We start from the raw sequence: 26,454 nt of genomic DNA on the forward strand, positions 1-26,454 counted from the left end.
GCCTCCTCCCTTCATAGGTCTGGGTCTCAGTTACCTGATCTATAAAATGTAAATTACACTCATATGCTTCACAACGTTACCAGTGAGAAAATTAAATAAGCCTGGTGTGCTCCCTCTTCCTACACAATGCCTTCCTAAAAATCCCAGTTAGCTATCAAATACTGCCCTTAAGAAGCAGCTCTCTGCAGCCCTGCTAGGCAACAGAAAAGCCTCCAAGTGGGGTCTTGCCAGGCACCTTGGACCACACAGTGTAAAGAAATGGACACACTGCTGCCTGTACATTACATACACCCTTGTATGTTGCACACACTGAGAAGATCCTAGAGAAAGGCAGCCATCTCAGCCTGAGTGTCTTTTGAAGCAGCTGAGTGTTTTAATTCCCTTAAAACACTGTGTGAGTGTGAAGTGGAGGGGAGGAGAAAGAAGACTTAAAGCAATTCTGCAGTTAGGCTCAGCACTGCAGAGAATATTTTTGAAACTAAACACTGATTGAGAAGGACATCAAAGGAGTTTGATTTGTTTGATGTTTGGACACATATACACGATGCAGATAACTGCTGGATTAACGATGCCCGTCTGCACTCCAGATGGACTGTGCGACTGTGTTGAGACATTTGACTCAGCGCCATTTGAAAAGCAGATTAAGGTAAAACCATCCTAACACAAATGATTCTTCCACCCCATATTTAAGGGTACAACGTTCTGTTGTTAGTTTAAAACATTCAGCAAATTACAATGAACTTCTAAGACATCTCCTGTCTTACCAGTATCACCGTGTAAGAATCAGAAGTGGAGATATGATTATGTTGTCAATTTCTGGGACTGAGCAAGACTCTCACAGGACAGACAACAGGATGTGGAGAACAGCCCTGACACTGAAAGGTACCAGGTTGGTATAATGCAGCAGCTGGCCTTTAGACTTACACAGTCATTTTAGATTTGATATTTCTAAAAGCAGCTTTAAATCTGAGTAGTTGGACAAGCAAAAAGAAAAAACAGAAAACAAAATCTCACCCTCCCAGAGCACAATTTTAAGGCTTTTGTCCCACTAAAAGTTTGTTTTTCTTCTGTTAGCTTTTATTCATAAGAAATACAAATGGCCAGTATCTGGGGGAGGTTTTAACCTACTAAAAAATTTTTAATGCAGGTTTAAACAGCATAAAAACAATTTTACCATCGGATTGGCCAAGATGAACACAAATGATAAGACCGAGCGTTGGAGAAGGTATGAAGTCGGCAGTCTTATATTGCTAGCAAGACTGGGGATCGGTACTATACTATCTTTCAGAAAGGCGATTTAGAAATAAGTGCCAAAAGCCTTCGGATTTTGCATTTCTCGGATTCAGCCATTTATCTTTCAGGAATATGTTCTAAAGACTTAAACATGATTCTTTTACAAAGATTTTTGTAAAAGAAAACTCACTGGAACACTGTTGAAAATGAAAAACTAGAGACAACAAAAATGCTCAACAACAGGGGATTGCCGAAATAAAATTGTGGTATGTACTCATGCTGGAAACTATTATGGTATACACCCCTGTTGGTATAGATTTATGTTAGGCACTACAATGGTCTGAAGAATATAGAAGTCTAAATTATACAGTTCTTTTAAAAGATGACTTGCAATGGAATTACTCAGAGTAAGCATTGTTAGCATTAGGATGTATAATTTTAAGTGATTTTTCTATGTAAATATATAATTTTTCTTCCCTTCTAAAATTCTTCTGAGTATTTTGAAAAGAAGCTTTATTCATATAATTAAAAAATACACAAAAGGGTATATTGTGAAGTTTTCTTCCTAGTTCTGTCCTCCAGTCACCCAGATTCCTACTCTCAAGGCAACTAATATTTCCAGTTTCTCATATATTTTTCCAGAAGCATTTTGTGTGTATACCAATCTATGTACATATATTCTACACCTTTCATTTTTTTAAACCCAAAGTAGCTACACCTTGCTTTTTTAAAATTATTATTATTAATCAATAGGTAAAGAGTGTCATCATTCCTTTTTTTTAAGACTGTGGTATTCCATGGCATGAGCAGGTCAAAATTAGGATAAATGTATAATTTACTGCCCAAATGAAGATACTTTTGAAAGGGATGCTATTACTAATTACAGTGGAACAAGAGACATAAACCAGGACTATCTCAGACAAAGCTGGACGTAAGGTGATCTTAACCATAAAAGACCACAACTTAGTAACCAGTCCCTTTTTGATGGAATTAAGGTTATTTCTAATCATTTCGTGAGGCAAAAATGCTGCAGTTAAAAACGTTATATATGTGTCATTTCACACAAGTGGGAATGTGTCTGTAGGATATAATACTTAGAAGTGAAATTGCTTAGTCAAAGGATATCTGCATTGTTTTTATATGATAGATAATTCTAGACTGTCATCCAAAAACATCGTAGTTATTTTCATTTTTTCTGAAATAAGCAAGTATTGCTTTTACAGTAAGATAAAACAATAAATTGCTTTTAAAGTTAAAAGTTATGTGAAAAATGTAGATTTAGCAAATTTAAAGTATTCTTAATCATAAAAACATATAGAAACACAAGACTGGAAATAATTAAAGTTGAGCATATCTAGACTATATGGAAGTTTCAAAATCAAACACAAACCCCACCAGAACTATCACAAATGAAGAGATTATGCAGTCAGAGGGTGAACTAAAAAAGCACCTTGTAAATACAATGTTTATTAAAGTCACCATGCATCTCCTGCCCTCCTTTGATTTTGTATCTTACACATTCTTCTTTGTTGTTTAACTAGGCAAGTTAGTTTGCACTTGAAGTCACTAAGTGACAACAAATGGCTGAAAGAAGCCTGTCTTTTTTTTTTTTTTTTTTTTTTTTTCTCCTTTCAGACAACAAACAGTTCCAGAAAGGCAGGTCTATTACTTAGGCTAGTATTAGTACAGCTTTTGTAGTATCAACAGTATCTGCTACAGCCGCTGGACCTGAAACCCAAAAGTGGCTGGGAAATCTCATGGGAGGGCCAGCAGGCTGGGGGTATCTGCTACAACTGTGCCATCTCGACACTGCAAGAAGCAAATACCCGCCTCCTTCAAGATAGACTCATTCTTGCTTCATGTATACACACTCTGAAAGAAAAGCCACAGATTCTTTCCCTTATGAAGTGAAATCCACACTTGCCAAAATATGTTTTAATAATTTCATATATTCAGGCCTTAACCTTAAACATCTTCCTGCTACTCACAAGACATTCCCAATATGAGCTTTATATTTATCATATAAATTTGTATGCCAAGAAGTTACAAGACCAAGTACGGAGCGTTCTCAAATGTATTAGGGAGGATTTCATATCCACATAATGAAACTGGATCTGAAAATTATTTCCAAAAGACTACACGCCAAAATGAATACAATTTTAAAATTTTGAACTTCTAATGAGGATGTGAAACCACAGCATAATGCTGGCATATAATAATTACTTCCTGAATGATTGAATTTAGGGTGAGATGGACATTTACCCATTAAATCCACATCTGATAACATAATACAGAGCTAACAGGCAAAACTGCACTTTTTCAATTATGATGCCTTAAAGAATTAAAAATGTTGAAATGTTAACCTTGTCAGTTTCTTCATACTTAAAGCAGTGAGAACAGCTACTGGTCACGGAATAATTAGTTTTCTCTTGATGGACACTTAGGCTGTTTCCAATCTTCTGCTACTTCAAAATAGGCTGCAATAAATAATGTGTGTGTATGCATGTGTGTGAGTGCATTTGTAAGATAAAAAAAAATTTAGAAACAAGATTGTGCTAAGTATTTCAAAGACATTATTCTTTTCCTTCTCACTACAGCTCTACAAGGTGGGCTCAGTTGCTCCTAATTTACAGACGAGGAAATAAAAGGTAAGGCCCCAAGTGGTAGAATGATTCCCCACTGTCACACAGCCACAAATGATGGAGCTGGGATTCAAACTTAATCTCCAACGCCCATTACCCTGCCTTGCACAGTCTCACAGATGTTTTTCCATAAAGCCCAAAACATATAGCATAACAGAAAACTCAAGCCACACTTGAAGTCTTGATAGCTTAATTTCAGCAAATTAAAACAATGACAGTAGCTATGGATAAGTAGATAGGCTTGTGGCCTGAACTAGCCTCCCAGTGATGGGTCTGGATCCTACAATATGACGATAAATCCTCATGGAGACTAGTGAAATCCAGGGAAGTCCCCCCACACACCCTAAACACACTTTCACTCCATGGCCCCTGCCAGATCCCACTTGATACTAAACCTAAAACCTGCCTGGAATAAAGTAGTTCAGTGAAACCCCTGGTAATTCTTGCCTCCTGGGTTTGCTTTCTAAAAAGAGGGCTGTTTGTTTAATTTGGCACAAATTCCCTCACGGATGGCATATAAGAGAGATTTGTCTTCTTAATTATATTAATGTATGGGAACTTACAGCAAAGGTCTAGGACTCAAAAACCTTTAAAGGGTTCTTATAGCTAATAACAAAGTAGTCATTAGCCTTTATAACTGAGTCTCCTGCCTCAGGTGCTTACCACATTTCATCACATGTGCAGAGTGTGAGAGGCACCTTAAAAATGTGGGTTTTCTTTGATCTAGCAATTTTACTGTGGGACTTTATTCTAAAAAACAGTCAGGAAAAAAGGATTTATGTGCATGATTGCTCATCACAACTTTATTTATAATAAGTTAAAACTGGAAATAACCCAAATGCCCAATAAAAAAGTATACCTAAATAATTTAATGTATGTCGTCCCTATGGGGGAAAAATATATAGCCATCAAAATGGTGTTTTCAGCATTCTTAGCAACCTGGAGAAATCCTCATGATCAAGGACAAGGGAAAATGAAGGTAGAAAGCTGATGTACAGTAATAACTCAGCCACGTCATCTGTATACGTGATACACGTACAGAGCAAAAACCAGAAGACTGCACCCAGGATGCTAACAGGCTCTGAGTGGACTGTTACGCACAACTTTATTTTCCCTTCCATACATTTTTTTGATTTTTACGTTCATATAGTGATTATATAGTTAAATCCAGAAAAAGATGACAAATTGTACTTCTTTAAAAAGACTCTGTAAATTGATTGTTGGTACTGTTAACTTTCTCAGCTGTGGGGCTTCTCCAGTTACAGTCAAGCCAATTCGACGTGGACCATTTTTCTCTTGCCCTCTGCAGTCTGACCAATTCACTGCTTACTGGTATCACCACTGTAGAAAGAGGGAACACAATAGTGAAACTCAAAGCCATCTTTTTGTAGGAGAGACTGACTGCCATACATTTGTTTGGAGAAGATTTGAAAGTCCAACACCAGCTAAAGTTACTTAGAGATTTCCTTTATCTGTATAACCCTTGATGCAGAAATTGTTCCATTACTGCAGACAACCCTATCTTAGTCTGAGGGAATAAGAACCTCTCCACTAAGAATTTCCATGATGTCACTGACTGCTAACAGCCCCTGTGAAGTGCTTGAATCCTACTACGTGAACACGCTCATCTGCCTCTTCCTTCAAGTTCCACACTCCTGATGCCTCATGACTGTAAAGTCCTTAACCAACCAAGGAGTCACTAACCAGGTCCTCTCCCACTTCTAAACCAAAGTTCTATCTAACTGTCAAGATACTGAAATCAAAACACGAGATCCATGCGGCAATACTCTGGTTATATGCTGCCACAAACTCTAATTCTAGTTCATTTCATTCTAACCCTGCATTATTCCTTTCTGTGTTCTCTTCCTTGCTTATAAAAGAATCTGTTCCATGTTATTTTTCTTAACCATGCTCATTTAAAACCTGCTATTAAGAAACTTGCTTTCTTTTGCCAGAATGTCTTATTTCACAGACCCTCTTTTTTTTACTTCTCTGTCAAATTCTGTAGCACTCAAACTCCATTCTTAATTTTGCTCCTGGAATTAAGGTATCTCATATTTCTTTCCTTAGGTAAAAAACTAGGACCATAAAAGCAGTGGAAGGTTGTTCAAGCTGGGGCATTGAGATGTAATATGAAACCAACTCCAATGGTAAGCTGCTTAAATTCAATGTACTGCTAATTGTCAAGTTTTTGATTCTGTGTGATTCCAAAACTGCCTGTGTTTCTATACAGTTTGTAATAATTTGAGTGGGACATTTGCAAGGCTATATTCTTGCATCCATGAAGATACTGTTAGTTATGTTACACTTACAGATGGAGCGGGGCTTGGAAAAGGAAAAGTCTGACAAAGTTGAATTCAGTTCAGCAGCTGAAATTTCTCCCTCTCTCTCACTGTCAGAGCTTACACTCACTCTCTCCACTTGCTCCTTCCCATATCAACAAACCAATCAATGAATATGTCAGAGAACTGTCCTTACCTTTCATTCATGCTTCGGTAGAAATCATTACAAATTAAAATATTAACAGTCTTGTTCTATGAGGTTTACTATGAGGGCAGGTATAAAGCATTCCTATAGATAGTCAGGCTCCTATAAATACCTATTTGGGGTAGAGGTGAATTTTTGAGGTGATTTGGCTTTTCAGCATCTGTGACATCAAACCACACAAGAGTCATCCACTTCACCTTCTTGTAAGGCCAGGTTCCACTTTAGAGACCCACTGTGAACCTTGTCATTACCTGTAGTGATACCTTAGAAAACCTAGTATAGTATCCCGTGGTCTACCACATCATCCATCAAGCTCTCTCTCATTCTCAACTATGCACTCATGCACTAGTTCTTGGACCTCGTAACAAACTTCTAACCCCTTGATCACTCAATAGAACATGTTGGCTCCATTATAAACTCATGATTTCCAAACTCAGCTGGGTCCTCACTGAGTCCAGTCCTTTTCCGTTCCCCTCAGCAACTGATCCAACCTCCCACTTCTCTCTGTGCTTTCTATGCAACACTCTTCTCACTTATTTTTAGTTATCTTTGCCTCCTGCTGCAAAAGAATGACACTGTCACACTCCATTCTTCATTTATACACCCATGATCACTTCCTCTCCCCTGGTCTGAGGACATAAGTCTCTCCTTCCTTGTCAGTGTTATCCCTTCCTATCTTCCAAGACATCATCCTACCTATTTTACCCTCTCTCCTATCTCTTCATCTTCTTTCTCTCACCAATCTTCTCTTTCTCCTAGAAACAAGACAAAGAACATTCCTACCCTACAGAAAAGTCCTCCAAGGACTGTGTGTCTCCCTCAAGTTAATACCCATTCTCTCTCCTTCCTTCTCAGCTCTCATGCCATGAGAGTCATCCCCGGTCTCAGTCTTTATTTCTCTCCTCCTGTTGGAGCCTCTTCACCATTGACTTCAATTCTCACCATCTGGTACAAATGTTCTTAAGGTCAACAATCATCCCATACTTTTTAATTCAAGAGGGACTTTCCAGTTCTTACAATGGGCTAATTCTCTACCTGCATCTGGCACAGTTCATTGCCTCTTCTTCCTTGAGACATGCTTCTTTCCAATGATGCTTCTGTTGATTCACTTTCCAATATTCCTTTGCCCTCTTTTCTCAATCTTCTTCCTGAGTTCCTCTTTCTCTACCATTTTGAAAATGACAGTTTCCCTAGTCACACCCCATGGCTGATTACTCTTCTCAGTCTATTCTTGGGCAATGCCAGTCATCATTTTGGTTTTAACCTTTGTCTAAACATTTCTGCTTCTTCAATCCTTCTAAACTCTCCAAAACTATCTACAGGACATCTTTACGTCATAAGATGCCCAGAGAATGGACACTTATGTATGATGCTGAGCCACAATTAACTCCTTTCCATGATGCTTAGGTCCAAAGTCATGACTCATTCTGTCTCCAAAATTAATGCCTCTGCTTAAACGTAAGATGCAAACAGAAATAAGAGTTTCTATCTGCTCGACTGCAACACGAATGCAAACCGTATCACCTAAGAAACAGAGGGCTGAACAGAAGAAAAGCAAGGCTTAAACTTCAGATATAGCAGCTCCCACAGAAACCACAGACTCTCTGCAGCAATTAAGCAGAGGTGGGGCCACATGTTTTGAGATCACTTACTCAGACCTCTTGGGAGACAAAGTTTTGTTACAGTTATAACCAGAATGTCTCTGGTAAGAGCTTCACTTTGGGGCTACTGTTTAAAGCATGGAATGGCTACAGAATTGTGAGGGCCAGCAGGCTTACCATTTTTCAGCGTTCAAAGTGATGGAGCTGAAACTAATGTTTCCTGGGGGGGCCGGAGCATACTGCCAAGGGTAGGGCTGTGCGTTACTGAGTCGCTGGGACACGGATACCTGCTATCCTGCCCCGGGACCTGACGCCACACCACCATTTTGCAAACAGGGCTAATTCTGTGCTCTCGACCACATGCAATGGGGGCTGACTTCTAGTCTTCTCTTTTCCTCCTTGAAGAGAAATTCGGTCACAGCAGTGAGAGAAATGCTAGATAGATTCAAGAGTGTGGGGGCTTTTATGGATAATCCCTTTTCTGAGGAGGAGGAGGAACAAGGCTTTGCTCTAATCAACAGGTTCTTCCTTTGGTGGATCTGATGCACAGGCAGGATTAGGAATGCCTTTTAGTGCCATTTTTGGAGTCCTTATGTAGCATTATCTCTGAAACTGCCACCAGTTTCTTTATTACCTTGACAACCCATCTCTAGGAATCTGGGGATGTAGGATCTATGAATCACACTACTCGGTAAGCACGATGTATTTTTAATATGTTCAGTCAGGGTTGAAAAACAGCGTCCTACATTCCAGCTGCATCTTATTTTATAGTTTATCATTGAGGGCAGACCTTCTATTCTTTTGCTTCGTGTTCATTAGAGTAACACTCCTGGGCATTTACTGCCACCCTACTCCTGAGTTATCTGAGTGCCAAGTCTGGGAGGAGAGAGAGCATTTTCAGCCAAGCCTCTTCCTGCGGCTGCTGGCAAGAAGCGTGCTTTCTCTCCTGCTCCGCACTATATGTTTTCCAGGCACAGCTACTGCAGAGGAGGTCTGCACTGTGAGTTCTCCCTGGGGCAGCCTGGGTAAGTCTAGCGTAGTCAGGGCTGAAACAGTAGTAAGTACACTTGCCAGCCCCAAGTTACAGTCTTCAACCCAGCTCTTAGCCATAGAAAGTGAGCATCTTTATCTGTCTCACTCCTGCGTCTCTCAAACAGATTAAGAGGTGATATGACATGATTAACCATGAGAAACAAAACCAGTTATTGGATAGTATCTATGCTGGTTTGAGTCCAGGCATTTACATGGTCAATTCTTTTCTCTTTCCCTCGGTGGATAAGTCCTTTTTTGGTATAATGTTAAGAAGCACAAAATTGGTTTTTTTTTTAAAGCTACTTAGCACGTTTCTCTAATAGTCAGTTTGGATTTTCATTACACCCTTATCTGGAAGGTCAACAGGATGAAAGCTTGGAAATACAAACATAAATGGAGAAAAGAAAAGAAAAATTTAGTGAGATTTCTAGTGAGCAAAGACAGGCAGGGTAACCTGAACAGGGATGTAAATGACATGTCTCATGGAGCTAGAATTTGGGAAAATATTTAAAATGTTTGTCCTTGCAATCAGTTTCAAAGTCAAACATCCTCTTTCACCAGCTTCTTACTCTTCACAGGAAACGCCAACACCTAGGCTTGTAGCCTGCCTCTAATTTATGACAAAGAAGACAGTTTACATTTGATCATATCCTACAATATCCATAGACATTTCATCAACATTTTGGCCCATTTTAGCAACATATTTTTCTTACTCAGTCTTTCTGAAGGAAAGCCAGAAGAAATAATCCATTTTAGGGTATTTTTCTTGCATTGGTGTTTGAAGAAATTTAGATCCAAAAATAAGTAGAACATTATGTCACCACAGTTTTGAATACACAAACTCAGTGTCCGTATGGGTCGAATTCCGTGACACCCCATTCCAAGGGACTGTGAAATTCTTCTTGTCCTGCAGTTCTGGTGTTTCAAATAGTGTGTAGCATTAGCAGGCCAAGGCTGGGTCTCGATAATCTTTTTTTAAAAAATTATTTTCAGAGCCCAAGATTTATTGCAAAGTAATAGGAATGCTTTCTTTGTGGTGAGTCTGTAACTTCACTGTCACTTGTAGTTGTAAATACTGAATCCTACTGACTGTTTATTCTCAAATGCCATTTTACTGCCTATGTGAAGTGAATGTCAGAGCACAAATCTTAAAGACATTACCTGTGAAGCGAAATCAACTTGTAATCATTTTTGATGTCACTTAATTACAGAGTTTTTTTCAACATGCCATTACTAAGTCAGGGGTAGAAATATGTCCAAAGATAAACATAGAAAGACTTGGTTTCTAATCATGCCTTTCCCACTTACTGATGTACTTGGCAAGCTACATAAGCTCTCTAAGTCCCAGGTTCCTCACCTGAAAAATGCAATAAAATGTACCTACCAGGTTTTCCTGAGGAGTAAATGAGATAATTTAGTACAGCACTTAAGCTAGTACCCAACACCGAGTAGGCAGTTAAAAGTGTCGGCTCTGGAATTTAATTCTGGCTTGTAACAGTAACATAACTATTACTGCTGCTACTGTTGATCTTGTCATGGTTATTATTGAATGAATGCTTCACACATTCATCTGAGAGCAAAGTCAAAAGTAAATCATGTTTATAAAATGAACATTAACACTGATGACCCAAAACATGCCAGGTACTGTTCTGAGGGCTTTAAATGTGTTAACTCATTAATCCTGAAAACACCTCCATTATAATATTATCCTATTTACAGCATAATATATGAGGAAACCAAAGCACAGAGAGGTTTAGCAACTTCAGCATGCACACACAGCAAGTCCCACTCCTACCCTCCAGGTTCAGTTTTTTGCCTCCCTGGGCATACCTGTCAGTCTCATATTGTGTCATGATGTACCATTTAGCAGAGCCCTTGGTAGTTCCCTGACCTCATAAAAGGAAGAACAGATTTAAGAACAGAGAAGTCTGAATAGGTAGGTTCTGCAACTCTCCTGATGGGTACTTTGGGGGCACTTTTAAGAGCACTGCTGGTTGGAATTAAAGAGTTGTAGGACTGACAATGGTTCAGTCCTCAACGGGGAGCTGTCCAGCCTGGGCTTGAAAGGCTTCTGTGATGAGGAAGTGACGGATTTCTGATGCACTTCACTTCATCTCTGGGTAACTCCGAATGTGATAGAAAACTCTTATGTTGTGCCAACATGGTATTCCCAACCATTTCTCCTCATCAGTTCTAATTCTACCTCCGTGAAACTGCCTACATCATGCTCAGGCTGTCTTCCATTTGACTGTCTTTCAATATTTTGATACTTCCTCATGTCTCTTCTCAGTCTTCTCTTCCCCACATTCAAAGCCTCGCAATTGCTTCCATCCATGTGACATGACCCTTCATGTCCTCTCCCCCAGGGACCCCTACTTTAGTGGTTAAGAATTCAGGGATGGAATGAGACAGACGTTGTTTGAACCTTAGCTCTGTCTTACTAATTTTGTAACCTTGGATGAGTTTCCTTAACTGTGAAAGAAGGATAAGAGTATGTACATATACCCTTGTGAGGATTAAATAACAAATTCCCAAGAACATAGTGTTGTGCCTAGTACATAGTGCATCTCCCCAAATGTTAGTCGTTTGTAGTTGTTGTCACCATCATCTTGGATGTCGTGAGAGTGTGGGAAGACAAGTGGGAACGTGACACCTACTCTGGTCCAGAGTCAGACAGCACAGGCAGTGCTGGAAAGACACTCTGATTCCTAAGCTCCCACTGCACACGTCACGACTCCAGTCCCAGGAATGAGAGCCAAAACGCCTGTTTCTCCCTTTCTCAACGTTGCTTATCTGGGATTTGGAGATCTGTTTACTATTCCAAGCATACTAGTGGTAACAGATACATGGACCTTGTAAAACATCACAGAATTCTTTTTTTGTGAAAGATATAAAAGCTAAATGGTATTTTTTTACTATGAGAATAGGGAGATTCTGAAAACCATAAGACTATTTAAAATAATGAAAACAGACACAAGACAAATACCAGCTTGAAGGACAAAATTACAGAAGTAGCTAAATCCCTCCTGGGAGTTAAGTTATTTCCAACCTTCTTTCCTAAGATGTCAACCATGGTGGAGAGCAATCAAATCATGAGGCATAAACCAAGGAAGTCTTAGCTTAAATGGCTGGTCCTCAGTTAGAACAGAACGGTGACAACTTGAAAACAAAGTCATTGCAAACGCACACAACCCTGAGGCACAGTCAAGCCACTCTCACCGCTTACCCAGGCTCCAACTGGGGAACAGTCTTCATTCATATATTACTCTTTAATTTGTTTTTAATAGAAACAATTTACCCTTGTCCAAGTAATTCAGGTTTCCTAAAGAATGGTTTATAGTGAAAACTGACATCAGTCATGCTAATTCTATTCGAGTCACAGTGAAGTTGCAGGACTAGAATTAATTTCTTTGCAGACAGAGCAGGAATCATCCCTCGGTACTCCCCCACAGGACCTAGCACAGACCTTTAACCATATTATGTACTCGATAAATATTTCCCAAACTGCAAAAAAGCAGACCTTTACTTTTCATTAGAATGACCCTTGAGCAATAAGGCTCAGGTAGGAACTAGGAGTCCTCGCTAAGGAAAGTTGGAAACAACCTCGATCTGAGTTCTATCCCCAGTTCTGCAGCAGAACCAAGAGTGAGAGAAGCCCCTGGTGTCAGCTGCCTGAGTTCTAATCTGACATCTACCATCCTGGATGAGTTACCTCACCTCTCTGTGCTCCTTCTCTCATCTGTAAAATGGGTATAATAATTTATCTATAATATTATTAGAGAGAATAGGCTTGTTATGAGAAGTAAGTATAATAAATAAAGGAGTTAAGGAGAGCTTTTGGCCTGTGAATGATCACTCGGTATAATGTTAGCTCTTGTTTTATTATTTGCTACTTGAAGGACCTGGAGTAAGTCCACCGTTTCCTGCTCCACCATTTCCTCACTTGTAAAGCAGAGTATGAACACAGTGCCAAACGTCCTCCTGCTCCAGGATGGAGTGATGGGAGTTGCTAAGGAGTCCAGCACTCCTGACCTTGAGGGATCTGGCAGCAAGACTTTGATGGAAAAGTTTCTGGTTGTTGTTAGGAGAATGACGAAGTAGGCAAAAAGTAAGTCTTCTGTTTTCATCTCTCACACAGGTATCTCAGGACTTAAGTAATAAAACCTGATGATACCTGAACAGTCTGAGGAAGACTGTTACAGATTAAACCTGACTTGGAGGTGTGCAAAGCATTCACAAGCAATGCTGGTGCATTCCTGCAGGATGAGAGAGGGAGACACTATTCTTTAAAGTACAGCTGCTTTTCAAGCCATTGGCTTATTGGATCTCCCAGAATCTCCTTCCCCAGAATGTCTCAGTTAACCATATTGACTCAGGACGATGGAGAAAAGAAATTCGCTCGGTTTCTTGGTATCTATCACTAAGGGTAATTTAATTCTGTCCCTTTATATGGGAAAAATATTAAAATCCACTTGAAAATATCTGGGCTGGATGCTTGAATTTGGAAGATACTCCCTTCACTTTACAAGCTGTTTGTGGGGCTCTGATTATCTATGCGCCAGGTATGTCTCTAAAGAATAACGTACATAGAGTGTGGACACCAGGCCATCAAGTGCTCACTGCATGCCCACACAGTGCTGGCCACTTCATGGATATCATCTTTTATTCATTCAATAACCCCCGCATGTATTGTCACTCAGTTTTGAGGATCAAAGACACAGAGCGTTCAGCGAGTTGCACACTATGACAGGTGACAGCACTGAGATTTGATCCAAGGTCTCTACAGTCCACAGTTCAAGCCATAAGCCTTCAACTTCTGAAGGTAAAGATGAACCTGCCCAACTTAAACACAGTGTTTGAACTTTACAAGACAGTTCTTTCCAGGGTTCCAGTTGGAGAGGAAAAAAATATCCATTTCTCAATAGAATTTGGTGTGGCTAAATTTATTCTAGTAAAGAATGCTAAAACTGGGGGAGTAAACCCTTTCAGAATACTCTGCCAGTGTTATATCATCACCATGTCATTTGAACACTTTTTCTGTAAAAAAAAGTCTATCAGTTCTGGTAAAAGGGAAAGCAGGAACCAGCACCCCCAACACAGCGGCCCAGAGAGAGCAGTATTTCCTCCTTGGTACAGATATTCAAACATCTATCTAATAAGAAGGTAATTCTGTTAAACCCTTAGCCCCACAGAAGAGATCAACACTTACTTTCAGACTCTAGTCTGAACTTTTTAAAAATTGCTTCCACACCAATAAATAATGGCCACAGTGACATATCCCTGGTCTAGATACTAGGGCTAATCACCTTAAAATGTGCTAGAGATGTGGCTATCCAATTACACGATTTATTTAACAGCTAAACTAATTTATTTCAGGACAGGATGACTGAACCCAAGCTAATGTTCATGACTGGTGGAAAAAAAAAAAAACAACTTTCCTTTTAGTTAAGCATTTCACCAAAACTGTTATCCTACTACCATATTTATTGACATTGCCTCTTTCCTTTTCACTTCTGAATAGAAACTTTGCTAACTGACATTCTCTGAATGGCACCGGAGACAAAGGATAGCTAAATAACAACTCCAAAAGGCTGATGGCCCTCCTCACGTTGAGAAGGAGAAAACTCCCCACACACGCTGAACCCTCAACCCACGGGGAGATAAGAATGTTTTCAAAGGGAAGCAAAGAGTTGACGGAAAGTTCCAACAAAAAAGTGAGGAAGTGGTTTATTAGTCAGTATGCCAAGTGGAGGGGAGGTCCATGGGCCTCCTTTTCAAAAGAAGTGAGGCTGGACTCCGGCTCGCATGGGCCCCGCCTGGTGCCGCAGCACCTGCAAAGGGCAAGGTCGCTCTGAATGCTCTCCAGCGCTGCTCAGAGGCTCCCAACAGAAGCAAAAGCAAAGTGAAACCCTAAGCCCATAGCAATCACAGCACTGCCTGTAAAGGAGGGTGAGATGTGCAGAAAATGTTTTATAATCAGAATTTTCTCTAGACAGAAGGCTTTTCAGAGGCCTCTGGGGAGATTTCTGAGGATTCTTAAACACCATTTCAAGCAAATGTTTGTTGAAGTGCATGCTCTTGTGACATCCTTCTGTTTCTTCACTGTGTAATTAGGAGAATTGCTGGGTACTTTTCCCCTCCTGCTATGCCTTCTGTCTCTTGTTGATCAAATTCCTGGTAGGAGCTTAGTTAATCAATGTCAGTGGCATTTTTGAAGAATACCCATTTCTTTGGGTTTTTCTCATGATGCTTGTTCCATATTTGAATACCCAAGAATAGGAATTTAAGATTAAGAGAGATTTAGAAGATGTTGCAGGCTGGTTTGGCAATACAGGATAAAGCACACAAACTCCCCCTGGAAAAACCATAAACCAGTCTTGAAAGCCCCATATTTATTTACAGGCGTCTTCTCAAAACCACACCTACAAGTGCAGTGACTCTCCTTCCTAATTAGTTGATCTGTATTCTGCTCACGCATCGCCATGCTCAAAGAACTTTCCAATTTTCATCATCATTTACGAACCAGCCCTGACTCACCAAGATTTACCGAGCAATCAGCGGCAAAGTTAATTGGAATCCAGACTTTCTAACGCCTACAGAGAAAGCCATGCAGTGCTGAAAAGAGAAAATACAGCTAAGGAAGCAAGACCAGATTTCAGTATGGCATTTCTGCGCCAGAGAGGCAGGAAGGGAGAATAATTTACAAAGGGGTTAAATACGCATTCAGACAGTATTGTTTCTTTTCCTTTTGCCTTTTGGTTGGCTGGGTTAAGCAATACAGGGTCAGGAAGAGCCTGGAAACTTCTACAGATCCGACCTCTTGGGTCTTCTCACGGATCTGGAATATCCTGGCGTGGAGAAGAGTCATACTGGCTTTGTACCCAAACCCAGGAAAGACAACAGAGAGGGAAGGAATGAGGATGAAGCTTAGGGAGGGGCAACTAGATTTGAAGGAGGGGAGGACGGATGTTTTTGTTCATGTCCATATGCCTCAGAAGCCTGGACTTTTATCATTAACAGGGTGTTGCCTTCCCTTGTGACCTTATAATTATACAAGATAAATTATAGTCAAACCCGAGCGGTCTTGAAAGCCTTGTAAAGGAATTTAAGGAATTTGAAGTCTTTCGATGTTGTTCTGAAGGAGCAAGAGAGTAACATGATCCCCACTGTGTGACAGGAGTTCTGACGAAGGCCAGAAGGAACAGGAAGGAAGAGATGATGGATGTGAGAGAGAGGATTTGGGTGGAATTTACAGGACCCTGGAATGCCTGGAGGTAAGTGTGGGTGTTAGAAACGCCTTCAAGCACGATGGATGCAAAGACGTGTGGCCATTAAGGGAAATCGGTTATTAAGGGAAATAAGGCATGCTGAGGTAGAGATCAGTTATGTTTTTGACAGGATGAAATTGAGGAATTGTCCGGAACACAAGAAAGAAGTAGACAAAGCCCTGGGGAGAGGTTGGGACTGCCTGTCCCGCGGAGTTCCTGGCATATGGACCTGGGACCTCGGCAAGTAGACAGACAATGGCTCAAATGAAGGGAGGAAGCAGGATTGTCGAGGGAAATGAGGTAGAGAGAGGTGGAAAGGACCAAGGACAGACCTGAGGAAGGGCCTGCACTGGGCGGGGTCAGGGCCGTGTAAAGACCGTAAGGGAGAACGAGGAGCTGCAGCATCAAGCCGTCAAGAGGAAAGGTAGTTTCAGGCAGGGGTGGATCAATAGTATCGATCATGTGGAAGGTAACTGATGACCTCGGTGACTCAGAGAGTAGGTTTAACCCAGGTTAGAGATGGAAATAAGTAAAGGGTTAAGATGTGAGGAGAGGCTGTGGAAACGGATGATGTAAATGTAGAACATTTTTGCAACAGGTTTGTCCCTGAAGAGGAGGATGGAGAAGGACGTAGCTGGATTCAGGAAAACGGGGAGTTAGCAGTAAGAAGGCACTGCGTAGGTGTGTAGACTGAAAGGAAGGAGCTGGTGGCGAGGTGAGGGACAGAAAATGTGAGCGAGATGGGCTTAAGTGGTGGGCCTGGTCCAGGAAGATTCTGAAAGCAGTGACATCAAGACAGGATTAGGGGAAGAAGGACAGGACACAGGCTCCAAGGAACACCTGAGACAGAGAGGAAGGAAGGTGAAGGTGCTTCTGTAAGATTTGAAGCTGGACTTGTGATTTATTTTCCTTATGTTTTAGTGTTTTAGTGGCAACGACAGCAAGAGTATTTTACTTAAAAAACTTGCTATTCTTAGAGGATTGTATTTAAGACAAATTAAAAAATTTTTTTAATCCTGCCTTCCAGTACATATTATTGTACCCTCTCCCTGCCCTGCACGACTAACCTGCCAAACTAGACAAAAGATCTACCTTTCTTCAGCTACAAAAATGATGCTTTTGGGGGGGGGGGGTAGTACAAAATAAACCAACCAACCAACCAAAAAATCAAAATGCATGTGATAAACCTAAATTTCTGAATTAGTAAATCAGCATTTATCATGATTCTGGATGACAACGACATGTTTGCTGAAATGAGTGTTAACATTCAAAAAGCCAATAATTTTAATAAAGAAAGAAGTGATGCTTGCATTGAGATTATATATAGGAAGCCGCCTCTTTACAGCCTTTATGACATTAATTCAATCGTCCATGAGCTAAAATTATGCCATGCACTGAAAGGATTGACAGAAAATGGTCCCTAAATTCCACAGAATTTACTGTCTCAAGGAGGAAAAATACAAACACATCTTTCCTAAATAAAATGTAGTTGACGCCCTTGTCGAGCTCTGTGAAAGGGGTGTGGGAACCCAGCTGGAAGCACCCATCGGGGGGCTTCAGAGAGAGGATGTGAGCTGCATCTCCAACATGACTTCAGCTTGACCGCTTCTCTGAAGAAAGAGGGGTACTGGATGGTGGGGGCAGTAGGAATGAGGGGGCAGGAAATGGGGCTGGGAAAAGACTTTGGGAAAGAATATGGATTGTATCTTGGCTGAGAATGGAACCAATACAAGAATCTGAATTGGGAAGGAGCCTAACCAGAAATCACTGCCATTTACTCAGCCAGTGGCTCATGTGACACCCACCTAAGCCCCATTCCCTCTTTTTCTAGGGAATTCCCAGAAGATGGAAGGCGGGACAGTGCTGTCTCATTCCTGCTTTTACAACTCTGAGAGATGAATTTTGAAGCCCTTTTATTTTTCAAATGTTGGATATTCACTTTTTATGACTCTTCCGAGACGAGTGAAATGTGTCCTTTATGCACATACTGCTTATGGGATGCTTTTATTTGGTCCATGTGTATGCAGCAGCTATTCTTAAAGCTTTAAATAAACTTAACGGCTGTGAGGCATCCTTAAGGAACTCAAAACATCACACGTGGGCACCATAGTCAGGTTAAGTAAGAATCTGCAACCTTTGAACCTATCTGTTGAACATCGATTTTTTAGGGGATGTGAACGAAAAATATTGCCAGTCATATCAGTAAACAAAGGATGCTGCGGCCATCAAGTCATCAGCTCCATCACTCCCCTGATGATGAGCAGAGGGAACTCAGGATGCAGACAAGCAGGCAGCCCCGCCTCTGCGGCCACTGCCAATGGTGCCCATTGAGGGAACTCAGGATGTGAAAGCACAGGATGCTGGCCCTAGGTAGCCAGGTGCATATCAAAGGAATGACTTTAATGAGCCCAGACCTTTGCACCTTCCCATACATAGAAAAGCACTAAATTCCTTAACTGAGATATCTGGTTTGCTTTAATTAACAATAACCTTTTGATTTCCGGCTACCTGATCTTTGTTGCAAAAACCCAAATATCCTGGCTTCTACATTGCCACTTTAGAACAGCTTCTTAGAGCGATCTGAGTCCTAAGAAAATCCACCGAATAAAACAAAACTCTCAACTTTTAGGTTGTGCACTTTATTTCAGTCGACAGAGACATCGAGTTCAGTATGGGGAGGGTTAGAAAAAGGGGCTGTGCTGGTGACAAGTTCAGCTCTTCAGTATTTCTATTCAGATCTTAGGCTCACAATTGAAGCTCCCACAAAACCCTCACACCCACCGACTCAACTTTATTGGGGCGTAGTTTAGACACTCTCTTGGGGTTTCAATTTGCTACCTTCACCCAATGGGGCTTATCCGAGGATCCCTTCCAAGCACACAGTGCCTGGAGACAACTCTACTAAGTCAAGTTTTTCTCAACACTTTTAACTTCCAGGTGTTTTAGCACCTTGGTGACTAAAATTGTACTGGTTCTGCTCAGCCGGTCACATTTTATTAAGGATTTAGAACATCATTTTATTTACAGACACACACACACACAAAGTAGCTATAATTGTTTAAAAAATACATGTTTTAATGCCTTTGTTTGATTTAGGGCTACTTATTGAAAGAAAAAGCACGAGTTTTCCTTGGATATCTTTTTAAAAAGAGAGCTGGGTTTTGCAAATCATCTCTCCTAGACTCTTGTAAATTCTAAGTGTATGAGAGAGTGGAGCTGTGTTTTTTCAATGTGCTACAAGTACAGTAAATAGCACATGGGACTCCCACATATAACCCTTTTTATAGGCTTGGAACATAATTTTACATTTATCTTTGCTTTTATGACCACCACTGTTGGTCATGGTGACTACTTGATGCCTAGTCCTTATAAACCAGGCAACTCCTCCATCCTCATATTGTTGCTATGGGAAAAAATGAGAACCATGTTATAACAGCCCACATGATGATACACTTTGCAATTTTAGAGCACAAAGAAGTTCTGTGTTTATTATGTGGCCAGATTGTCAAGCCATCACTAATCAGAGATATACATCAACAAGAGTCACTAAAGATAGTCAAGATAAACAGAATTCCATGCAGGAGGACTGCCTTCAGAGTAAATAGGTTATTTGAGGAGCTCTATTAACCTAGCTGGATGATCAGATCAAATATTTTGCCTTGTTGAGGGGGAGGTTTCCTGGAAAAAGTGGACCCCAAGGCAGATTTTGCAGAGTTGTGAGTGATGTAATTTTATCTTTTTGGAATCTGATCTCCTAGTTCCAAGGCCACTCCCCAGATTGCTTGACCAGAAGGGTAATTCCCCAATCTGTTCCCACCAAGTCACATACATGAGGGAATACACATGGCAAGGCAGAAAAAGCACAGGCTTTGGGAGTTAAGAGTTCAAAGCCATATGGATTCAAATCCCATTCAGCTGATACTTAAGATATGGGTCTTTCCTTAATTTATCTGAGTCTAGTTTCCTCAACTATAAATGGGGATTGATAATATAACCTACCTCCTGGGCAGATTCCAAACAATGTATGTAAAGTGTCCAATGGGTACTCAAAAAATGCTAGCTAGTAGTATTACAGGCTAGTAGGCAGCAGAGCTCATGATAAAAAACTAGACTTAGAGATACTGATACTGGCTGTTATCTCTGCACATTACGATATTTTCCCAATATCATAGTTGCATGACTAACTTCTTACTTTTTTTCAGATTTTTGCTCAAATATTACCTTCTCAAGAAGGTCTACACTGGTCACCCACTCATTCTATTTAACAGGACAACCTCTAGCCATTCCTCCCAATATTTTATGACCACCTAACATATGCAATATTTTTCTTATTTATTAGTTTTATTACTATTATTATCTGTTTTCTCAGTAGATTATAAACCCATCAAGGGCAGGAATTGTGTCTCTTTTGCCAGCTGATGCATTCCCAGCTCTTAGTGGATTCTTGAAACTTGCTGAATGAATTGAAAGAAGAACTTTGCTTAGGTTTTTTTGCACTGGAATGTTGGGTCAGTAGAAGAGGAGTGATGCTTCCTCACAATCCTTACAGATCAGCTTTAGTGTCAGGGCAAGACTGAGGGCATTACTAACTGGGCACCCAGAACCGATGAAAGGCATTTAACTGGCTCTAGTGCAGCAGTATGCCCAGCAGTATGACTGACAGAGGCTCTTCTGAGATAGGCTTAAGTATTCACAACACGCACCTTTGCCTAAAATTCTTCACACATTATGTGCCCATCAAGCGGCACAAGGGAAGGATGTTTGAGCTTTTCATGAACACAGTAGGAAACTCTTGCTAAATCAACATCACCATGAGTGTAATGTCGATCAAGTTCATAATGTTCAACAGAAACCTGTTTTTTGAAATTTGTGAACAGTTTCTACTTCCGCTAACTATTCATGCCTTGTTCAAGCAGATGTGTCAACATCTTACCAAAATATCAATCAAATGGCAATGACTGGAATTTTAATCAACCACAGAGCTCTCAAATAGAATGGAGATGCTTCCATAGAAAAAAAAAAAAGATGCTATAAAGTTGAGAATGCCCTTTAATCCTGACTGTTAAATCTTCAGCCTCCACCTTATCCTTCTGCAATTATAGTATAAAGTCCCCAGAGTAAAGACTATGGCAATGTCCTGTTCCCTGCACAGTGCCTGGCATCTCACAGGCACGTGAGAAATATGTGTTGAATGAATGAGTCAACCTAGTTAATTCAACACATATTCCAAAGACCCTTTACAAAACCCAACTGACACAGTTCAAGGACTAAAGATTTTGTTCAACAGGATGGATGAGACTTGGCAACAGTATATACAGAAAAAGATCAGAGAGGTTTTGTTTTTCTCAAGGCTGACATGAGATGAGGGCCAACTGTGCAATTCATCTGCTAAATAAGCTAATTCCATCTGAGCTCAAATTAACAATTAACAGAAGCAATGTGTCTGGAAGATAAGAAATAATGATTCCTCTGCATTTTCAATGGGTCAAAGTATGCCTGGAAGAGAGTTGTCCAGGCATGGGTGTGCATTTTAAGAAAAATTCGGACATGATGGTGGGTAGTCTGGGAACTAAGTCTCAGAGGGAACAGAAAGAATTGGGTACCATGAGAACATGACTAGAATAGCCAATTGGAGTAAGGAAAATAAGGAAAGCAGCACTGGATTACCCCCATCACCTTGGCAGACAGCCAGGCCACCCCCTCACATAGGAGAGAGCCCCACCAACCTCAGCAGACCCAGCAAGCTGACCATCCCAGATGTATGAGCAACACAGACTTGTTCTACAGCCCTGAGGTTTGGGGGTTATTTGTTACAAGGCTGAATTGCAACAATAGCTAACTGATACAAAGAGAAATAGTGGAAGCTCTATCATATATAAGAGGAAGCAAAAGAGTTCCATTTCCTTTGAAGATGAGAATGGAAGAGTTGATATAAATCCTTAGTGTCTCTCAAGAAGAAAACTTTGGCTCTTAGAAACAGAACTTTCTAAGGACTGGAGCCATCCATCTAATGAATAGGCTTTACTGAATTTGAGCTTGGAAACCAGCAAAGCCAACCACCTCATCACAGTTTCACCTGGATTGGGCTGCTGGATTGGGCTTGCCCTGGCTTAATGTCAGAGAGCTTGAGAACTCACTGAGGTCAGGGACTTTGTCTGCTTTGTTTTTTCATCCTTACACATTCAGATAATAGCCCAGAATTTAGTATATAGGAGGTATTCAGTAAGTATTTATTAAACCAAAAATGAATGGAATATAGCAAGTCTGCTCCCCAGTCCATGAATCCAAGAGGGTAAATTGTTGAAACTGGGTCTAAAAGCCACACAGATCTAACCAAATATTTAGAAAACATTTAGAGAAATATTTGGAAAAGCTATTTTCCAAGCTCCTGAGAAAAGGAACAGGAGTAATAAAGGACAGGCTGAGGGGAAGTAGAAGGACGATAATTTGAATATTTTATAGCACAAAACTCTAAAAAAATTCATGTTTTATCATTTTTATGAATTAGTGAGAAGTAGCCTAGCAGAATGAGAAATGAGGAACTAGGAAAAGGCACTGATTCCAAGAGAGCAAGAGCTGGTAAAGGCTTCAAGAGCAAGGTGATGGTATTTACATTGAGCCTTAAGCTCATAATTCCAGCCTTCTGGAACATTCTTCCTCTCAGGTGGATCCTGATGCAGGCTTAGCAGATGCCATGTTTTCAAGATCAGCATATGAGGATATGAGGGGTGAAGCACACAGATAGAAACCCCTGTCCCTTGGATAGGATAGTTCTTCTTTTTCTGGACTCTTCACATAGCTCACAAACACATGGGAAGTGCTTTCTCCAGCTTAATAGGGGTTGGCATACTTTTCATTAAAGGTGCATATTTTTGGCTTTGTAGGCCATATGTAGCCATAGATATTACATAAATGAATGGGCATAGCTGTATTCCAGTATAACTTTATTTATAGACACTGAAATTAGAATTTCACTTAATTTTCATGTGTTACAAAATATTATTATCCTTTAATTTTTTTTTTCCAACCATTTAAAGATGTAAAAACCATGTTTAGCTTGCAGGCCATGAGAAAAAGGCAGCAGGCTGGTTTGGGCCATAGTTTGCTGACCCTTGCTCCACATGAGCCCTCTAATTTCATCTCACATTTGTGTCCTCCTGCTACAGTGCTAGCCAAACAGACCGTCCCTGGAAGATTCTCAGTAGTTATCATTTTGATTGGATAAAAGCAACCTTTAATCTCAAGATACAGCTGCATAAAGAAAAGCGGACCTTAAGAGGGTTGCTTTGTCCCAAGTGACTCCTTCAGGAAATTTCAAGGATCAAGCACTGTTTTGCATGGGCTCTAATGAGCCTGGGAATAGAAGGTAGAGCTGTTATAGATATTCATGATTCAAAGTTCAACTAAACTCATGAATCCTACAGACACTGCTGGAGAGAGAAAAAACATATATTTCCCCCCACAGACCACCTGTATTCTTATCTAATCATCCAACTAACCTGACATGACTTCAAAAATTTGCTTCTCATCTTGAATGGTATCAATTTCCTCTCACAGAAATAGAAAGGCAGAAGAAACACTCAGAGTGTTTGGAATCAAAGAGTTAGTCTCATATGGAAAGACTTATAAAAAAGATTTTATATTCTAAACTGAGATGTTAGGAATAGACTTTTTTCTCAAAATAAATTATATGACTCTGTTTCATGGAAGCAAAAATGTTAATAATTAATCATGTTTTCCTTTTTACTGTGGCTGCCAGGAAACTCAAGAGTTGAGTTTGTACCCCAATTATAGAAATTAAATATTTATTCTTTGATTATATTGACATTTTCCATGGTCAAAGCTTTTATTTTTCCCCCTAATGATATCTTTATATTTCCTCAGGAACAGTATAAACCATGTTAGCAATGTATTCATATCAAGATAAGCCAAATGAAGCAATATACTCATATCAAGATAAGCCAAGTGAAGCATTTCTTTCAAATAACCTCTTTTTCAAGATAGTGTTCCACTTCCCCATATGTTTCTGTTCTTCATCTGGCTGTTAGTTTTTTGTTGCCATGACATTTAATATTTACACAAACAATAAAAAGCAAAGTAACAGTTCCTGCCCACTTCCTGTCAACTCCTAGTTAGAATTTCAGATCAAGTGGTGCGTGATTGATTCCAACTTGATGCAACCAGAGATGGTGAGATGAGAAGGCCTTGAGCCATTTACTGCAAGTCCTTTAGAAAGTTAAAGGCTCATTTTTTTAATGCTTAGGAGAGTAAAATGGGACAAGGGTATCAAATCATTTTTCCTTATTGAGTCAGTCTACAAGCATTAATTGAGCTCCTACTACATGTCAGACATACAATAAAAATTAACCAATTAGTTTCTATCAAATTGTGGTTTGATAAACAGTAAATAGATGTTTAAACAGCAGAGTGAAGAACAGAGGACATAAGTAATTAGAGCTGCATTGAGGATGTTGGGAATGAAGTCTGCCATCTTTAGCAATTTGGATACATGGTGAAGTTTCATTAACTTAGATAACATCACTTGAGATAAAGACAAATCAGATAAGAACTAGATTACACTGTAATATTTTACTAAATAAAATACTCTATTTGCAAATAAATAATGTGTTGATTTCAAAGAGATTCATACCTTACTCTTCAAGGAAATCTGGCCTCTCATGTGCTTAAAAGCCTCTATCTTACATGCTTAAAATAGTATCCTTCTTTTAAAAATGTACCATAACTTAGCTTTTTCACTAATCACTAAAGTACCTGTGTGAGCAGGGAGAAACTCACTCAGGCCATGGAATGTGGTAGTTAAGAGCCAGGCTTGGGCTTGAATCCCAGCTCTATCTTGCTAGCCTCCAGCTGGGTTACTTTGTCTAACTAGCTGGGTTACTTTGGCCAAATGTTTAATCTCTCTGTGCTTAGTTTCTTCATTTATAAAATGAGGGTACTAGTCTATCCTTCTTTGCATTGTTTTAGGAAGGAAAAGGGAAAAACTTAAGTGCTTAGGAATGTTGTTTAATAGAATGACTAAGCACAAGGGTATGGTGTCAGACTCCTGGATTCAAATTCCAGCTTGATTCCTCAATCACCTTGAGCACATACCTAACATCCCTGTGTCTCAATTTCCTCATCCATAAAACGAGGATACTAGTTGCATCTATCTTGCTGGGTTCCTAAGAAGAGCTTAGTGTAAAATGAGCACAATTAATGTTGACTTATTAATGTCAGTCATATTGTAGGTACTAAATAAGTGGAAGCTAATAATAACAGTATGAAAAAGATGTTTTACATCACTAATCATCAGGGAAATGCAAGCAAAACCACAATGAGCTATTACTTCATACCTGTTGGAATGGCTGTCATCAAAAAAAAAAAAAAAACAACAAATAACAAGTGTTGGTGAGGATGAGGAGAAAAGGAAGCCTTTGTGTACTCTTGGTGGAATTGTAAATTGGTGCAGCCACTATGGAAAACAGTATGGAGGTTCCTCAAAAAAATGAAAATAGAACTACCATATGACCTAGTGATTTCACTTCTGGGTATTTAGCCAAAGAAAATGAAACACTAACTTGAAAAGATACATGCACCCCTATGTTTACTGCAGTGTTATTTACAATAACCAAGATATGAAAACAACCTAAGTGTCCAGCAGTGGATGAACGGATAAAGCAAATGTGCTATATTACTCGGCCATAAAAAGAATGAAATCTCACCATTTGTGACAACATGGATGGACCCTGAGGGCTTTATGCTAAGTGAAATAAGTCAGACAGAGAAAGACAAATACCATATGATTTCACTTAAATATGGATTTTTCTTTAAAAAAAGCTCACAGCTACAGAGAACAGATTGGCAGTTGCAAAGGCAGCGGGTAGGAGGAGGCAAAATGAGTGAAAGGGGTCAAAAGATTCAAACTTCCAGTTGTAAAATAAATCATGGGGATATAATGTACAACATGGTGACTATAGTTAATAATATAGAGTATTTGAAAAGTTGCTAAGAGAGTAGATATTCAAAGTTCTTATCACAAGAAAAAAAATTCTGTAACTACACGCGGTGATGGATGTTAACTAGACTTACTGTGGTGATCCTTTTGCAATATATACAAATATCAATCATTATGTTGTATACCTGAAACTAATATAATGTTGTATGTCAGTTATACCTCAACAATAACAACAA

General features: G+C 39.8%; 1 protein-coding gene and 1 long non-coding RNA gene across 18 annotated transcripts in view; both read right to left on the reverse strand.

Annotated features, from left to right (window-relative positions):
- The window catches only part of LIMCH1 (LIM and calponin homology domains 1), a 307,407-nt gene that overhangs the window by 108,858 nt on the left and 172,095 nt on the right, over positions 1 to 26,454 (reverse strand). The gene's annotated exons all lie outside the window — the stretch shown is intronic.
- Positions 4,962 to 26,454, reverse strand: part of LOC141574236 (uncharacterized) — a 31,262-nt gene continuing 9,769 nt past the window's right edge. Inside the window, exon 2 of the long non-coding RNA XR_012501142.1 lies at positions 4,962 to 5,216. This is a non-coding gene — a long non-coding RNA (uncharacterized LOC141574236). The remainder of the gene's footprint in view (positions 5,217 to 26,454) is intronic.

This window comes from Camelus bactrianus, chromosome 2, assembly GCF_048773025.1.
Source record: "Camelus bactrianus isolate YW-2024 breed Bactrian camel chromosome 2, ASM4877302v1, whole genome shotgun sequence".
In the NCBI taxonomy this organism is placed as follows: domain Eukaryota; kingdom Metazoa; phylum Chordata; class Mammalia; order Artiodactyla; family Camelidae; genus Camelus; species Camelus bactrianus.